The sequence below is a fragment of the Gadus macrocephalus genome, chromosome 7, assembly GCF_031168955.1.
Source record: "Gadus macrocephalus chromosome 7, ASM3116895v1".
NCBI classification, from domain to species: Eukaryota; Metazoa; Chordata; class Actinopteri; order Gadiformes; family Gadidae; genus Gadus; species Gadus macrocephalus.
This window is the reverse complement of record NC_082388.1, coordinates 16505577-16522980: the sequence shown is the minus strand read 5'-3', so window position 1 is coordinate 16522980 and position 17404 is coordinate 16505577. Positions and strand designations below refer to the sequence as shown.

The 17404-nt window shown below is 45.8% G+C and overlaps 1 long non-coding RNA gene across 1 annotated transcript in view; it reads right to left on the bottom strand.

The window, feature by feature from the left end:
• Positions 1 to 17404, bottom strand: part of LOC132461703 (uncharacterized) — a 74412-nt gene that overhangs the window by 56305 nt on the left and 703 nt on the right. The gene's annotated exons all lie outside the window — the stretch shown is intronic.

Here is a 17404-nt window from a genome sequence, read left to right as displayed (position 1 = left end):
TTTTCAATGAGTAGCTTTGCACTGGTTTTCTGCCATACTGTGTCACACAACGTCTGGTTTTGCAGGGGTTTTAAATGATTGAACCTTCGGTGGACAGACCGTGAGACGTTTTAAATCAGTTACACTGAGAGTTTCATTGCAGTGAGAAAACAGACACCACAGCAAATGGTGTCCATTTGTAAGTGCATTATTACATACATGCACAATCCAACACACATGCAGAAGTTACATAAGATAGTTCTTCATTTTATTGGGCAAAATCAACTTGCCATGCAGCTGCATTCTCATTTGTTTGGCGAATGATCTAATCCTGTGAGGGCCTGGCAGGGGAAAAGGCAATCCATTTAGATTTGTCCTTTTAATAGAAGTAAGGGAATTATTCTAATGCCCGAGTTACTGAGTCTGCATCTGCAAGCGCGCTCTTTTTAATCTCTACACTGTTAATTAAGACCGGCCGACTGAAGAGCCAGAGCACTGGATTCGGTTTCTAAATATAAAACCGGCGCACGCACAGTTGTTCCATCGCAATGATGTCTCCAAATGATCGTCCTCATCCTTTCTTAAAATAGCCCTTGACACTGCAGAATTAAATGGATGTGGTCATTTGTTACCTTTACCACAGACTAGAACACGCACCCTCTCTCCGCTCTTCAATACGATAGCTTGCTGATTGCACAGAAATGTGTTTGCATTGTCCTTTTTTTATGCGTGTAACACGTTTTGTTTGTGCAACGTTGCATCAGGCACTCAGTGTGAGTTGGGTGGTAAGAGTACACACTGAAATGGAACTTGAGTCACCGAGTGAAGTGAGCGAAGAAGGGGAGATGACGATGTTTAAGCACGTAGACCTGACACCTTGGCTCCACCCGGGTTACCCCCCGGTGAAGTCGCAGAACGGAGCAATTTCCTTCAAACATTAAGAAATATTACGAAATACCTGCCTACAGTTGGATCACGGTTGTGTGTTGCTCGGATGAAACCTTAAGGTATTCATGAGAGGATTCGTAAAAATGAGAATTCACTGTTGCGGTTTTAATAAACTACATTATTGCATTCTAGAGACCTAGAGCTCAGCTTCACTGAAGCGAAGCTGTTTGTCTAAACATGATCGTACGGGTAGGAATAGATATTTCCTGTGTTTGGTTTTATATACCTTCTGTCATTGTCATCGTTGTCTCCGGAAATGTCACGCTGTCCCCTTTTTTTGAGATATAAATTGAAATGTTGGCTTGTCCCCCAGCAAGCATGAAGGAATAAGCAGTTAATACCTCATGAAAGCACCCCCCCCCCCCCCCCCCCCCCCACCACCACTGATCAGAGGGCCTTGACGAATTGATTGCCTGCAGAACAATATTCAAATCTAACCTTTGGAGTGTCACCAGACAGCCTTGTGCTGATGGGAAAATTACTTCATGGCCCACTTGGTGTGTATGTGTGCACATGTGTGTCGTCTACCTGTCGTGTATCTCTGTGGGTGTGGTGCGATTATTTTGACATGTCCTTCCCCCCTTCCCCTCTTCACCACTTCAGTGTGAGGCATAGAAGTGTGTCCACAGGTAAAGTAAGACCGATGAGTTTAAACGCGGCGCAGGGAGCGGTTTGTGAATATGCCAGGGAGCGGGCAGAGCACACCAAGGACTTATTTGTTCTGCAGCAGTGGTTTTTCTCAAGCAGACACTCTTTGGTTCTGTTCCAATTTGCTCCCAAGAAAAATCTCTTTGCCATATTTTACATTTGCAGCAACATGCTGTTCATTTGCTTGCGAAGCGGGTTGTTTACCGCCGTCGTTTAATATCATATTGACCGATCAATAGGATTGGGTCTGGCTGCAACTAACACAAATCCCCATAAAATCCTAGGGCCGTGGGGCCTTCATCTCCCTGCCAGCCGAACACCAGCTAGGTGTCCTTTCATAAACAATAAAAACAACTGGCGCGGTAAAAAAACAGCGCCTAACATCCAATTAAAGTCAGGGTAGGTGACTGTCTTGCTAGGGGACCACCAAATGAAACACATGTATCTTTCCCAGGTGCCGCTGACGCCACCCTGCACCTTGTTCAAGCGCAGTTATCAACTGTTGTTTTAGAGAGCAGAAAACACGATGTCACCGTGACCCTGGACGGCTACAAAGCAGAGGTTGACGAATAAAGGCCCTTTCGCTTGTCAAAATGGAGGACAGTCAAGTCATTAAACCCTCTTGGCCACCTCGTCATTATTAAATCAAACAAAACCAAAATACAGTTTCAGTTCCGGGTCTACTGTTACTTTAGCCTTGAAGTGAACGTAGGAGACGCCGTCTTTCGGCTTCTTCTTTTCCCCCCTGCATTCTTCTCCAGGCCTGCTTGCTTTAGTGAGGTGATAATGAGTGACTGCAGCCCAGCTAATGAATGCTGTTCACTCCACAGCAAAGCAGCTTATCGTGCTGGAACAGACTTCTGCTAGCGCTTCTGCTGCTCCCAGTCCTGGGAAAGTAATTACCGCGTGGCTGCTGCTGCCGCACGGCTGTTCCTAATAGGATACATCGCGCCGGTGTGGCAAGCGACACAATCTCAAAGCGCATCTGCACGCAAAAAAAAAACGTTTGTGGAGATTTGTACGATTGCGGTCTTGTTTGTGGTCTTTTTTTTTTGTGGTAACAATTGATATCAGGGAAAAAAAACACCAGTTACTATTTGTGCAAACAAAATATCTTTAAGCACATCTGAAAACAAAAGCAAAACGTGGAGATTTGTTGAGATTGTGGTGTTGTCTGATCGTGATCATGTTTCTATTAGGGATCGTAACCGATACCAATTATATGTTCAAACGGTGCGTATGACTATGAACCTCGTGGGTTTATCCGGTCTTCCTCTGGTATGAATGCATTCAGGGTCGATAGTTGTTGCTTTGTGACCACATTGAGACAGAGTTTTGAGTGGGAACTAGGAAGAGATGAAGGCATGCATGTTTATTATTTTCCTATTTCCATACAAATTGTATTTTCTAACCACATTTTCTGTGTGCTAGCCTTATCTCTTTTTCATACTTTTCTTGTCATAGCAGTAATGAAATATACAACCCAGGCTTCAAAGGCCAACATTTAGAGCGTCCTTTGACGAAACAACTTGTTTCTAAACTCTGAAACATGTAATGTTTAACTGTGCATGATTTGTTTAATACAATTAATTATTCAGAAAGCGTTTAGCCTGTCTGATCAATTATAAATATTTCATATTTCATAATATCATAGTGAGAGTAACATTACATTACTATTTTTATGTACAGTGTGTATGTAATGAAGTTATAAGAAAAATAAGTAAGTAAAATAATAACTTAATATAATAATAATAACTACAGTCCAGCTGTCCCCCCAAGTGCTGCTGAACTTTTACCGCTGTACCATCGAGAGCATCCTCACCACCTGCATCACAGTCTGGTACTGCAACTGCAAGGACCAAAAATCACTGCAGAGGGTGGTGAAGATCACCCAACGCATCACCAAGACCACACTCCCTACTTAACCTCAACATACGAGAAGAGGTGCCTTCGAAAAGCATGCAACATCATAAAGGACACCTCTCACCCCAACCATGGACTGTTTACCCTTCAACGTGGCACCCGCTCTGGGGCACACTGCTGCAGCCTCCCCGGCAAAACTAACAGGACTAAAAACAGCTTCTTCCCCTCAGCTGTCAGACTGCTTACAAAATACCCATCCATATCTCATGCTGCCTAGTCCCTACTGCTAAATCACACTTTTCTGCACTACCTGCACTTTACTGTATAACTGTTGTAATTAACTTTTGCTGCCCAGATATTATACTGTAAATATATTTATACATGTTGCTCAAACTGATGTTTGCACTCCGGTTAGACCCACCTACACTGTTACTGTGCAATGACAATAAATTTAATCAAATCGAATCTAAGTTGCAATATAAAAATAACATATCAGCTGCTTCCTTTTGTAGGTAACACAATACATTGTGTTGTTTGCTGGTGTTAAGATGATCATTATTCATAATCATGCTTTCGGTACAGGTAGCGTGTCTACATGTCATTATATATTTTATCGGTCTGGGATGTGACGAGTGACACAGAGATGAGCATTTGTCCTTACTTAGTGCCTAACCAGCCCTGCGAGTGTCTCTCGCAGGGCTTGGTTTTGCTGTGGCCACTGATTGGCGACCGGTGGATTATTTATGTGGCTGAGGTGTGCCTGTAATTTCCAGAGGGACGGGTTGTCTATCAGCGTGGTTGGCCCAACATTAATGATTAATACATAAACATTATTCATAACCCTTCATAAATTTGGTCGGGCTGGGGGGAGAGGCTGCTGTAGTCCAGGCCTTGAAAACAGTTTGAGGAACACCCAAACCCAGAGGATTGTGTCTACACTGTAGTATAGCCGTTTGTAACAGCTTTATTTTACATCCACATTTTTATAATTTTAACAGTAGTTAAGTATCATGTTGACATTTCCAGCCTCCTTTTTTGGGCTAAATACCCTCTAATTAGCATCTGTATTGTTTGTGTTCTAAGTGGGTACTCTGTGTCCCCCACCAACCCGACTCCGAGTCTGTTTTGTTTCTTTCAGAATAATTATTTAACACCAAAGTACTGTGGACAGCAGCCTGGCCTGTGCTGGGGTTTAAACAAGGAGACAACAGTCATTCAGCTGCCCTGGCCAACCAGACAGGGTCAAATTCATATTTGACTAACCCTTCTTCATGTTGATATATCTCTTGTGGTCTTGATGGATCTTTGCTTTAAATGTTGCACCTGACCCATCTAAATGTCCAAATGTAATAGAAACCAGATGTTAATGGAAAGCAGCATGGCATACAGATTTTGTCAAAATATTTTAACTTTCTTTATCCTTGAGTAGGATGATAGAAAGCTTAATCATAATCATTGAAATATTTAATCAGAACCTTCAGTCAGTGAATTGCATAAATATTTTAGGACTTTTTCTTTTACACTGAATTAAATCAATAAAGGACTGAGAAGCCCATATGGATTAACATTACTATAACTATTGATTTATGACTTTGCTAGATCCTCTAAAACTGTCATGCCTTCGTGAATTACTAGAGGGAAGTTTTCAATTGCTAATAAAGATTCAAAGCTTTTTTTACTGTACAAATTGCTATGGGGTTTAAATCTTCTCTTCCTATTTGGAAATATGTTAAGGCAGCGCTTTGATGAACGTGGCTGGCCCAGAGTGTGTGTAAAGAGGACCATGATTTATCCATTTACACTAATTATCAATCGGTCTATGGCTTTGAAATCAACCATGTCCATGTCCATTTTATTATTATAATTTTTTTTACCTTAGAAGTACCTTCTGGGCCGTGACTTATTCTTAAAAAGGTTTCTAATTTCCCTGAGACACAATTAAATCCAGGGGTTATTTACTCAGGGCGGCATTTAGATGAAGTATTTAAGGGGGGGCTGGGGGGGGGTTGGGTGCGGTGTGTGACGCAGAGCCGATCAATACGCACGGCACATGTCGAGGCCCAGAGAACCAAGGGCTGGGGCGCTCCGACGCTGTTTACCCAACAACACACCCCCCACCCCCCACTCCTCGTGGGGTGGGGGGTGGGTTGGGTAAACAGCGTCTTTCTCCCTCTCCTTTTCTCTCTATCTGTTCAAGTGTTTTTTTATGTCCCTCTTTCTCTTATTTGCTACCTCTTGTTCTCTCCTATCTCTCCCCATATCTTTCCCCTCTCTCTCTCTCTCTCTCTCTCTCTCTCTCTCTCTCTCTCTCTCTCTCTCCTCTCTCTCTCTCTCTCTCTCTCTCTCTCTCTCTCTCTCTCTCTCTCTCTCTCTCTCTCTCTCTCTCTCTCTCTCTCTCTCTCTCTCTCTCTCTCTCTCCACCCACTCACCTGCTTCTCCTCAAACCTGGACGACCCCCCCCACTCACACTCCTCCCCGACTGCTGCTGCCTGACCTGTTTTTAGGATGAGCGTGATGGTGATTCTACCCCAGCAGTAGCCAACAGGAGATTGGAGTAATATGGGAAATATGGAAACGTGTGGGTGTGTGTGTGTGGACCCTATTTGTAACCGTCTGGCTAGTTTAAGGTTTGGATTCTTCACGCATCACTGGCTATACACACACACACACACACACACACACACACACACACACACACACACACACACACACACACACACACACACACACACACACACACACACACACACACACACACATTCACACACATGCACACACGTATACACACACTCACATATTCCCACACGCACACACACACACACACAGACACACATACACACACACACACACACACACACACACACACACACACACACACACACACACACACACACATTAGCCGGCTACCTTACTTTATGCTACTATGTCCAGTGGGCGGGCGATCATTAACGTGGGAGCTTGTGTTTCCCCTGGTTGTGAATCAATACAGCTTTAGACGCATGCAGGGCTGAGCTGGACATCCTATAAATAACCCGGGTTGAGGACCCAGGCTTCCTGATTGGCCTGGCCGAGCAGCGGTCATGGAAGCAGCAGGGGAGGGACGGTGTGGCCCCTCTCAGACAGACGCATGTCGCCATACCTGTCCTTATAAGTCGTCCACACCCACTTTTCATTCACTATCGGGCCTTCGACGCTGAACTCAGATGCACTCCAATAAGGAGCCAGGGCGGGGTGTGCGTCTTAAAAATTAGGACGGAAATTAGACTTCGAATACAGAAACTTTTGGCGTGGGAGTCCAACATCCTAACCACTAGACACTATCCTTCCTGCACTTTGCGATGTTTCTGGGGGAAACAACACTGCACACAGCTTTAGGATATTTTGTGTTTATAGTCAAAGAGCTAATTCATCTCTGCCTGATTTTCCCCCCTCTTCTGCCTCTTTGGCTGAGACTTTGGGATTGACCCAAGAACAGAAATCACCAGCGTCACCGAGAGACTCCTCTTCCCGTTGCGGATGTGAATCCTCCTCCCCCGCTGTTCATTTAAAGTTCTGCGAGCTCCCTGAACAACATTGATTGACTTTTAACTGACTTTGCACTAAGCTTGTTATCGGCCCTGGATGTGCTGACACCAGCTCATATCGCTCATGTATAAAGAGGGGGAAAAATGAGGATTCCGTGCCCTATCTCTGCATTAGCACTTTAAAGCACATCTGTCGACTCGGCTTGTGCTACTGCTGATACAGATGTGGTGTGGGTTCATGTCAACCCGTTTCACTTGATCACACACTGCGAAACACAGCTGAGTACCGACCAACAATGTAAAAAATACATAAATAATTTAGATTTCTGGTCGTTTATAAATCTTACCAGTTTCCGATTGAAATGTGACCCAGATTTCCCATTAGCTTATGGCATTGACGTGTGTGTGTGTGTGTGTGTGTGTGTGTGTGTGTGTGTGTGTGTGTGTGTGTGTGTGTGTGTGTGTGTGTGTGTGTGTGTGTGTGTGTGTGTGTGCGCGTGTCTGTGTGTTTGGGTGTGCGTGTGCTGCCTAAGAGTATTTGGCTGTGTTGTAATGGGTTCATCTCCCCGTCTGGTCACTTCAAACAAAAAAGATTTTTTTTGGTGACAAAAGCATATGCTGTGCTGGAGTGACTTGCAGTCGCACAAATGCCTACACAAGTGACAGTCGCACAAATGCCTACACAAGTGACACACACACACACACACACACACACACACACACACACACACACACACACACACACACACACACACACACACACACGCAAACTCACACACACACACACACACACACACACACACACACACACACACACACACACACACACACACACACACACACACACACACACACACACACACACACACACACACACACACACAGTAGCATGGTACACATCAAACACACACAATGTTCATTATCTGTGCCTACATGGTGGATGGATGTAGAATCGTAGTGACTACAGGCCAACATTAGGTGGCAGGGGTCAGGCATTAAGCTCAAGGATGCATAAAGGTAGACTGCAGATTATGTGTATCAAACCCATCATCTTAATGCTGGGGGTCAACCACCCCAACGACTATTATGCTGCCACCTAATAAGGGTTTTGGGTACCTTTCAATACCGATAGTAATACTGGATGCCCAAACTGTCGATCTGAAGAGATTCGGAAAGAGCTTCCAAGTCCCTGTGGACGTGTGCTGGTCGCACGGACGCACATGGGGTTCAGTTCATGCTACATTCGAGCGACGGTGTCGGCATTCCACCCATGCTCATTTCCCAATCCTAAATATTTGAGGACATCTCTGCCTAAATCATTGAAAGTCAGCCGAACGTAAGTTTCGTTCACTGCCCCCTAGGGGTGTGAATCTTTGGCTTCAGACGATTCGATTCGATTAACGATTCAGTCGTTGGCGATTCGATTCAAGGACAATTTTTTTTTTTGGAACGATTCGATTCGATTCTGTAAACCACGATTCGATTCAATAACTTTGAACCAAAATTCTATATCCGTGAAATAAACATGCAATAATGTGAGTGAGACTCTCTGTATTCTTCTGAAAGGTGAAAACGGATTACCGAGCTGCAATTCAAAAAATAAACGTGTAAACTAAGTCTTAAAACATTAATCATAATCGATTCATACGATTTAAAGCATTTATATCGATTATTGGTGAAGCCAAAGCGATTCTTTCTATTTATTTATTTTAGCAGAACGATTTAGTTGAATCGGTAGGACTGACAATCGATTCATCGATGCATTGCATGAATCGTTACACCCCTACTGCCCCCTCATGTTGATAATCAAAATGTGTTGCCTACGTGACTTTTTTGTGGTACATCATTTCAGCGTGGCTACTATGTACCAGTGCTCCATCTTTAGGACAGCTGAACCTCATATACAAGCCAAGAAGACAAGTCTGTTTTAAATGCGAATTTAACGTCTTCAAGATCTTCACGTCATCACACTGTAAGGGCGTATTGTCTCTTCTGCACCGTGTGTGTGTGTGTGTGTGTGTGTGTGTGTGTGTGTGTGTGTGTGTGTGTGTGTGTGTGTGTGTGTGTGTGTGTGTGTGTGTGTTTGTGTGAGTAGAGACTTCTCATTTTCAACACGGCTTTGGTGAAACCAGGGAGCGAATTGCTGGGCGCGTAATACTAGATATATAACACAGCTCAGTGGCCCGCAAAGACAAACTGTAATGTCTCTGAGCGCACGCTCAGGGGTGTGTGTGCATGCTTGTACGTGTGGGTGTGCGTCTGTGTGTTGGGGAGGGGGGGATCTGCCAGTCACACGGAGAGAGGCCAGTAGCCCCTGGACACGAAGCGAGACCCGGCACTCCATACCTACTGTATCTCTCGACTCCTCTGACCCCCGTCCCCCCCGTCCCCCCCGTCCCCCCCGTCCCCCCCGTCCACCCCGTCCCCCCCGTCCACCCCGTCCACCCCGTCCACCCCCCCCACCCCGTCCCCCCCGTCCCCCCCGTCCACCCCGTCCCCCCCGTCCACCCCGTCCACCCCGTCCACCCCCCCCACCCCGTCACCCCCGTCACCCCCGTCCCCCCCCCCACCCCCCCCACCCCCCCCACCCCCCCCACCCCCCCCACCCCGTCCCCCCCGTCCCCCCCGTCCACCCCGTCCCCCCCGTCCACCCCGTCCACCCCGTCCACCCCGTCCACCCCGTCCCCCCCGTCCCCCCCCATCCCTGGCTGGAAGGTGCAGGCATGCGAGGCCAAAGCAGGCCAGACCAGTGTGGATGTAAGTGATGGGGAGTGGGGATGGTGTGTGCGTGTGCGTGTGTGTGTGTGTGTGTGTGTGTGTGTGTGTGTGTGTGTGTGTGTGTGTGTGTGTGTGTGTGTGTGTGTCTGTGTCTGTGTCTGTGTCTGTGTGTCTGTGTGTGACAGCTGCGAGATGAGAAGGCAGTCACGCCTAAGCCCATGAGAAGCAGGGATATCTGCGTCACCATGGCGCTGTTTGTTTGAGGCGTTTTCGGTTCTTTTTTGGGGGAATCTTAGGGATGTGTCAGATATGGGGTAAGGGCTCCTAAAGCTCCTTTCCTTGCGATTTGTGTGACTCTCACTCACTTGCCAGGCTCTAAAGAATCATGTCTGACTGTATGCACAATTTTAAAGACCCAACACAAATATGCTTAAACCACAGCATTGTTGACTCATTGTTCCTGATACAATAACGGGACTCCACTGCCTTTTAATATTTCCACATAAATGCCCTACAAGTCCAACAATGCCTGTGACAATAGAACTATTAACCAGATGTTTCCTACCCACAAAGACAAAATACTCAAAGCGGAGAAAAATGATATTTATATTCCAGCTGATTAAGTCAATAAAAGTCATCATTGTTGGTAACTGTGGTGTACTTCGGGTGCATCACCAACCCCACCACCAACCCCCAGTTTTCAATAACGGCACACCCCAACCGGGTACAGACCTTCCTACACACACGATATGTAAACAAAAATGACTAATGCAGTAGCTACATCACTGTTTCCTTGCATAGCGATGGCCCCTCGTCTCCTATTTGTGTATGGCTTGCACACAACTTCACAGAGCCATATTGCGCATTCATATCTACATCCTCTCTCTCTCAACCAATCACAGCAGGGCTGGAGTGGACAGAGGAGAAGAGTAACTGGGTGGGGAGAAAGAGAAAAGCACAGGCCATGAGCCACGTTTCCCCGGCACTATTTTGCTGTTGTCCTCAAACATCAAAGCTGCTGCTGCTTCTTTACCCTGAGAGAGATTTCCCAACTGTAGACGCTCACAGCTCAGCACTGGGATTAGACTGAGTGGTGAATTTAAACGGAGGTTGTGTGTTTGGGTGAGTGTGTGTGTGTAATATGTGTGGGGGGGGGAGGGTGCCTACAGGGCCTGCACGTGTTTCTATTTATGGTTCCCGCTGCATAAACTTGAGGGTGGTGTTAGATGGTGCATTCTCTAGAGTCCCAGGAACCTCCTCTGCATCGTTTACGTATTTCGTGGAAAACAAACGAAATGACGATGAGGGGAATACAAGTTACAAAACACAGCAGTTAATTCATATTGTATCATTACATGGCGTGATGAACGTGCGTTTAACACTCCCATGTTGTGCCAGTGTTTTTGTCCCTTTGTTCTATTCTCTGTAAGCATCCACCCTTATCGGACAGTGTTTCAGAGACATCAGAAGTTCCCAGCGAGACAACTCGATATCGATCGAGCGTGGTTCTGTGGGACATACATTCGCCCTGAGACGTGTTTTACAGGCTCATGGGAAGGCTTGGTTGGTGTTTTGTTGCAGTCGATAGGGAGAATCTAAAACATTAGAGGTTTCTTCTCATGATGAACGGTCGACACACTCACTGATTTCTTTGGCTGTCCCTTTGTGTGAAATGCTGCTGTCACTAAGATCCCCCGGTGACCCGGGGCTTCGGGCCAGATCCACCAATCGCGCGAGCGCGAACAGACAGATGAACCAATTAGACACCAGCCGTGCTCACTGGGTGGGGGGCAGATGACAGAGTGTCAGAGAAACAGAGAGGAAGGGAGAGTGAGAGATGGATGGAGAGACTTTGGAAAAGAGCAGGTTCCTCATAAGTAACACAATGATAATGTCTTTGAGCCTGGGGATGTTTTCCAAAATGGTGCTTCCTAAAACGGTACTGTATGGAAAAATACCAGAAAATGGCTTACATCTGTTCAGTTCATGCTGCTTTACTTTGTACAATAAAAACCAATTCAATTCCACTCATTATATAACCATCCCCTTTAAAGCTGTGAAACTCCCTTGTTCTTCGTTCCAGGTTTGGATTTTTTGACTGACTGACAAACTAAACCTTAAGCACTTTTGAGGGCCAATACATTTTTTTATTGGAGAACGATATTAAGCTTAACTGCTTGGAACCCAAATGAAAGCCAACGAATAATAAACAATAAGCGGTGAATTCAACAATCAAACCCCTCGGAGCCAGACTCCGCCACTTCTTGCTGCTCTTAAAGGACGGATGTCCCGAGCTGCTAAGTCCTTATCCACCTGCTCGGTCAGTCTACCCGTCTCTGAACACATCCTTGCTTACAGCTGAGGTGGAAACAACGCATATTCAGCTTGCTTTGTACCGTTATATCATGGAACTGGTCATGGACCCAGGGCTGTGGATCTTTGTAAACGTGAATGACACAGTGACGTGTGTGTGTTTATGTGTTGGTGTCTTTGTGAGACTGAAGCGGCTATGGTGGAAAATACAATTGTGACAGTAGGTTTTATGTGGATGGCACATCATCGCACTTTGGAATTGTAAATCCCTGAGTTCCGCCCACAGAGGACAAAGAAGAGAGGCAAACATGCCGCAATCCTATGCAGATCTCAGATGAGATACCGCAATCCGCCATTACCTAGCATTTGACTTGCAAATGTTTAATCCCTGGACGATAAAGTGGGCAAACTACAAGCACTGATTAGCTTCCAGCGGGACATTGCAAAGTGCAACGTGCTGGGATTTACTGAGACCGACCTGGACCCTACGGTGCCTGACTCGGATTTTCCATCTCCCAACAGGACAAAACTATGGAGTCAGGTAAACGAAGAGGTGGTGGGGTCTGCATTATTTCCACCTCCCATCAACTGCCTTGATGGCTACCGCCCATATCACTGACCTCCGTCATGAAGAAGCGCCTCGTCATAACCCAGGTCAGCTCCAGCCTTCCTGACACCCAACAGCGGTGTGTACAGACACCTCTCCCCCCTGGATAAGGAAAACACAAGTGTGTGGATGCTGTTTCTAGATTACAGCTCAGCGTTCAAACCTGTCAGCCTCTGCTAAACTCCTTCCCAATCTCAGAATCCTGGGGATACCAACACCTTTCTTTGCAACCGGATCCTGCACTTCTTGATGGGCCGAGCCCTGGGGCTGAGAACGGGCGACCTCACCTCCACTACACTGAGTGTCAGCACCGGAGACCCATCAGGGCTTCGTACTCAGTCCCCTACCGTTTGCCCCCGTTCAAGCATGACCGTCGCGGGTCATGCGTGAAAGGGTCACAGTGCTTTTGCTTCCTTAGGAGACTCAAAAAGTTTTGATACGCCTGCCAGAATTTTCTTCACCAACTTTTACAGGTGCACCATTGAGAGCATCCTCTCTGGCTGCTTCACTTCCTGGTACAGAGCTCTGGTACAGAGGTACTGTTCACATTGCCGCCGTCAGGCAGACGCTACCGGAGCATTTGAGGATGCATGACGAGACTCTCAAAGCATTTGTTCCCCCCAGGCCATCAGGCTTCTCAACCAGCAACACGAGTCGTAATGATCTAATGGATCACATGAATGTGTCTACACATGCTTAGGTCACTACCGCATTCAATGTACATTAGTTACATTAAATATACATATTCATCTTCACAACTCCACTTCATATTTACGGTATTACATTTTTATATTCTTTATTATCCAGTTGTATGATTTTTTTTTGCCTAAAACCAATAAAATACTTTTGCTCTTTCCGCCACTTTGACATTCTCTGGCGATTCTTTTTTGTAATGCATTTTTTTGTTATTCTTCCCAAATTTTAGCTATTTTTGCCCTTATTTGTGATTATTTTTAGTTATTTAGGAATTTCACTGTTCAGAATGACTCATGCTCGTGCATATGACAAATACAACACTTAAATACTCACTCATATATACATTTTCAATCATTTATCCAAATAGTATGATATTGCTATGAAAGATGCCAGCATGCTATTCTTGAATATGAACGCTCGCTTTACATTGGCCATTTTCAATACGTTACATATATAGCGGAACAGTTATGCTTAATGGTCTGGACGATTAAGCTACTCATCAGTGGGTCTTCACTTCATTTTCCACGATAACGGGTTGAATGACTTGGAAGAACACCACCATCCCACGCTAGTCTAGTTTGTTTACGTGGGAGAAAACATGACGGTTGAAAAAAAATCAAATACACAGCCGACTGGTTGTACAGACTAGATTAGTTCAAATCAACAGCGGAAGATCAGGCAAAATGCAATTTCTCTTTTAGTTCTCACACAGGGGAAGGCGACGGCCATTTGGGGCAAGTGAAGTTCAAAACCCTGAGGGCCTGCCCAGAGCAAACGGGAGTTAATATACCGAAATCCCAGTCAATTCTCAGCTGTGAAACAGGCTCTCTCTCGTCCTCCCTCTCTGTTTCCCTCCCCCTGCCCCCCCTCCCCATGGATTCATGCTTGTTTGGCCCGAGGTCTCTTAGTGTTCAAGTGCTTGTCATTGACTGCTGAACAGGGTGTGAAGGACTCGGATGGAAAGGCATTTTAGCAACTAATGCCGTCTTTGCTAACTGACCTTCATGTTCCATATCGCCCATACATTAACGCTTAATTACATGAATATGCACTAATTCTGATACTGATGCTCTTTTATACTCTTTGCCCTTTGCACTGGCCTTGTGCCCTCTAAAATAAAAGAGGGTGGATCCAAATATTGCAGTGAACAGTTCATTTAGATCGGCTGTGTGCCTTATGTTTGTGTCAATGCATTTAAGGCTTGGGACAAAAAATCACTTCTTCTAAATATTAGTAATGGGAAAAAATATGCAAGATCTCCATATGAGGGAAAGAGAAAATATAAGGTTATAAGGTTTTTTCTGAAGGTCAGATCCCTTTTCTTGACTTCAGGATAATATTAGTATGATTAATAACATTTCAATCATTGAATCATGAAATTAGTTGTTAGTTTTTCTTTTGGCCTCTATAGTAGGCTCCCTCTCATACGAATATCCATACATATTTACACACTTTACAAAATAATTGTTCCGGTAGAGGTTGAATATATTTACTCTTTCCCGGAACAACCTGCTTACAAACTGTCTAGGCATCCTAAATAAAAAACAATTGTATAATTTGGACCAAATTAATGATGTTGTCTAGGATAGTCATGTCATCAAACCTCCCCAGGACCGTATATGTGTCTGATTTCCATAAACAGCAGTCGTTCTGATTGAAGATGAACATGCAGGTTGAATGAATGACTTGAAATTGAAATGGGGGCAGAAATGATGTACGGCTTGTTTTCATTACCGCTGTAAAATGGAACACTTTAACGACATTATCAGATGCAGATGTGGCAGTTTCAGATGAATCCAATTGTAGGACATTTTGAACTTCTACAGTCGACACACAAACACATACAAACAAAAATCCACATTAGAGTAAATTGGGATGCATGAAATGAGGATTTCTTAAATACTCTGCTTTGACACTAACCCAAACGTTTGTTAACGTTTAGCATCCTGTAAGGCCATTACTGCCATCTCCCATCAATGGGAATCTTCATCATGCATCTTCATCATCTCCACCTTCTCCACCTTCTCTTCCTCTTCAGCTACCCACAGTCCTCTCCCCTTGGGTGCCCTGAGCTCTGTGCTCTGATTGGCTTTCGCATTTATGGAGCTGTCTCTGTTGGGGGATTGGCTTTGCTTTAGGAAAAAAAAACATTGTGACAGTGTCTCTAATCATGTTGCACAGGCATTTTGTTCTGTTGGCAGAAAAGGAGAATTCAGGACATGGGGCGAATGTGCCTGCCTATGCAAACGTCTTTGTGTGTGTGTGCGTGTGTATGTCTGTGGGTGTGTGTGTATCCTAATGCCCCTGGAGATGGAAATGTCATTTCCATATCTTCCCACAAACCCAAAATGCTAATATGCGAGAATGTGAATGCATACAAACACATAGACACAAACACAATAATTTAGACAATGGTGCTGTCTTACATATTTGCATCCTGGATGCATCTGCTAGACGTATAAGCATGTGTGAGACATTGTGTCCCCAGTGGACCTCATTTCTCTGTAGTGGGTCCCAAAAAGCCTCATGAAGCCGTCCAGATATTCACGTTTTGCATTTGGCCATGAACATCATTCTGGCCTTGGCCGGGCATTGATTTCCAAAGAAGCCCGCGGTGATACACTGTTAAAAAATTTAGAATGACGTCAATCAGAATGACACTCATGCTTTTTTGGCTCTGGCCAATTTGGCTTTGGAAGCAAAGCAAAAACATATTCTCCCTGAGAAAAGCCTTCAATGCCGATTTCTGTTCATCTCTCAAGATCGTTATTATCCTACTTCGGATTAAATCAGTTATGAATGCTACACTTGCCTTGGGTGCCGCCGTCCTCTTAATTTGGGCAGACAGACAGACTGCCTGTCCCTCTGAAACTCCCTCCCCTGAATGCCGATTGGTCCTAGCGTTTTACATATCTGAGGATCTTTTCAACGGGATCGAGTCCTCTGCGATCTGCAGAGAGAAACAAAATGTAAACTGGCGAGATCGGGACGGTCTCACCAGGTGAGGACCCCATGCTGACTGTCCGACGGACCCTGTGAACACACACACACACACGCGCGCGCGCGCACACACACACACACACACACACACACACACACACACACACACACACACACACACACACACACACATCCCTGCTGTTTTGAGGTTAACAAGACTCAACAGCACACATATGACTCAGGTAGCCCACCATCCGCCCACATCATACTGCCGCTGGGCCACATCTCAGTAGGTCACGTCAGACCCCCACTTTGACCCGGGGGCGTCACCTTAGTAGGTCACCATCGGACCCCCCGCCACACTAACCGCACCACCCCGGGGGGCGGCACCTCATTAGGTCACCACTGGACCCCCGCCGCACCCAGCCCACCGCGGTGCTCCCGGGCGCCAACGCAGTAGCCCACGTTCGGACCTTTCTTGCTACTGTCACTAAGCCGCAACGGGTTGGTGGGGATGGAGACGAAAGAGAGTGTGAGCGTGTACTTTGTGTGTGAGTCGTCCATATGTGTGCAGGTTATAGGAGGGGGGGGGGGGAGGGAGGGGGGAGGGCGGTATAGCAGTCAGCACGTGGGACAGAAGGACTCATGTGGAGATGAAAGTGGTGGTGGGGGGGGGGGGAGGGAACAGACAAAAGATGGAGGGAGAGAAGAGTATAGGGGGAGGGGGAGGAGGAGTTGGAGAAAGAGAAGGAGAAAAAGACTAATCATCCCCCATTCATTGAGCTCTTTTCAAAGGGACCCCGGTTGCCATGGAGTACATTCCTTCTATTTTTTTTGGAAAGTAAGGAGGGTGGGGTAGATGGAAGTGTGTGTGCTGGGAGGGGGGGGGGGGGAACCAGTAGACCAATCATATAGCTGTAAGGCTGATGGAAAATACGGTATTATTTGAGAGTGTGAGCGTTTGTGTGCTGCTACTGCTGTGTGTGTGTGTGTGTGTGTGTGTGTGTGTGTGTGTGTGTGTGTGTGTGTGTGTGTGTGTGTGTGTGTGTGTGTGTGTGTGTGTGTGTGTGTGTGTGTGTGTGTAAGTGTGTGTGTGAGTGTGTGTGTCTGTTTTGTGTGAATATGCAGCCTGCCACAGGGGCTGCAGCACTGTGAAGAACATGTGACT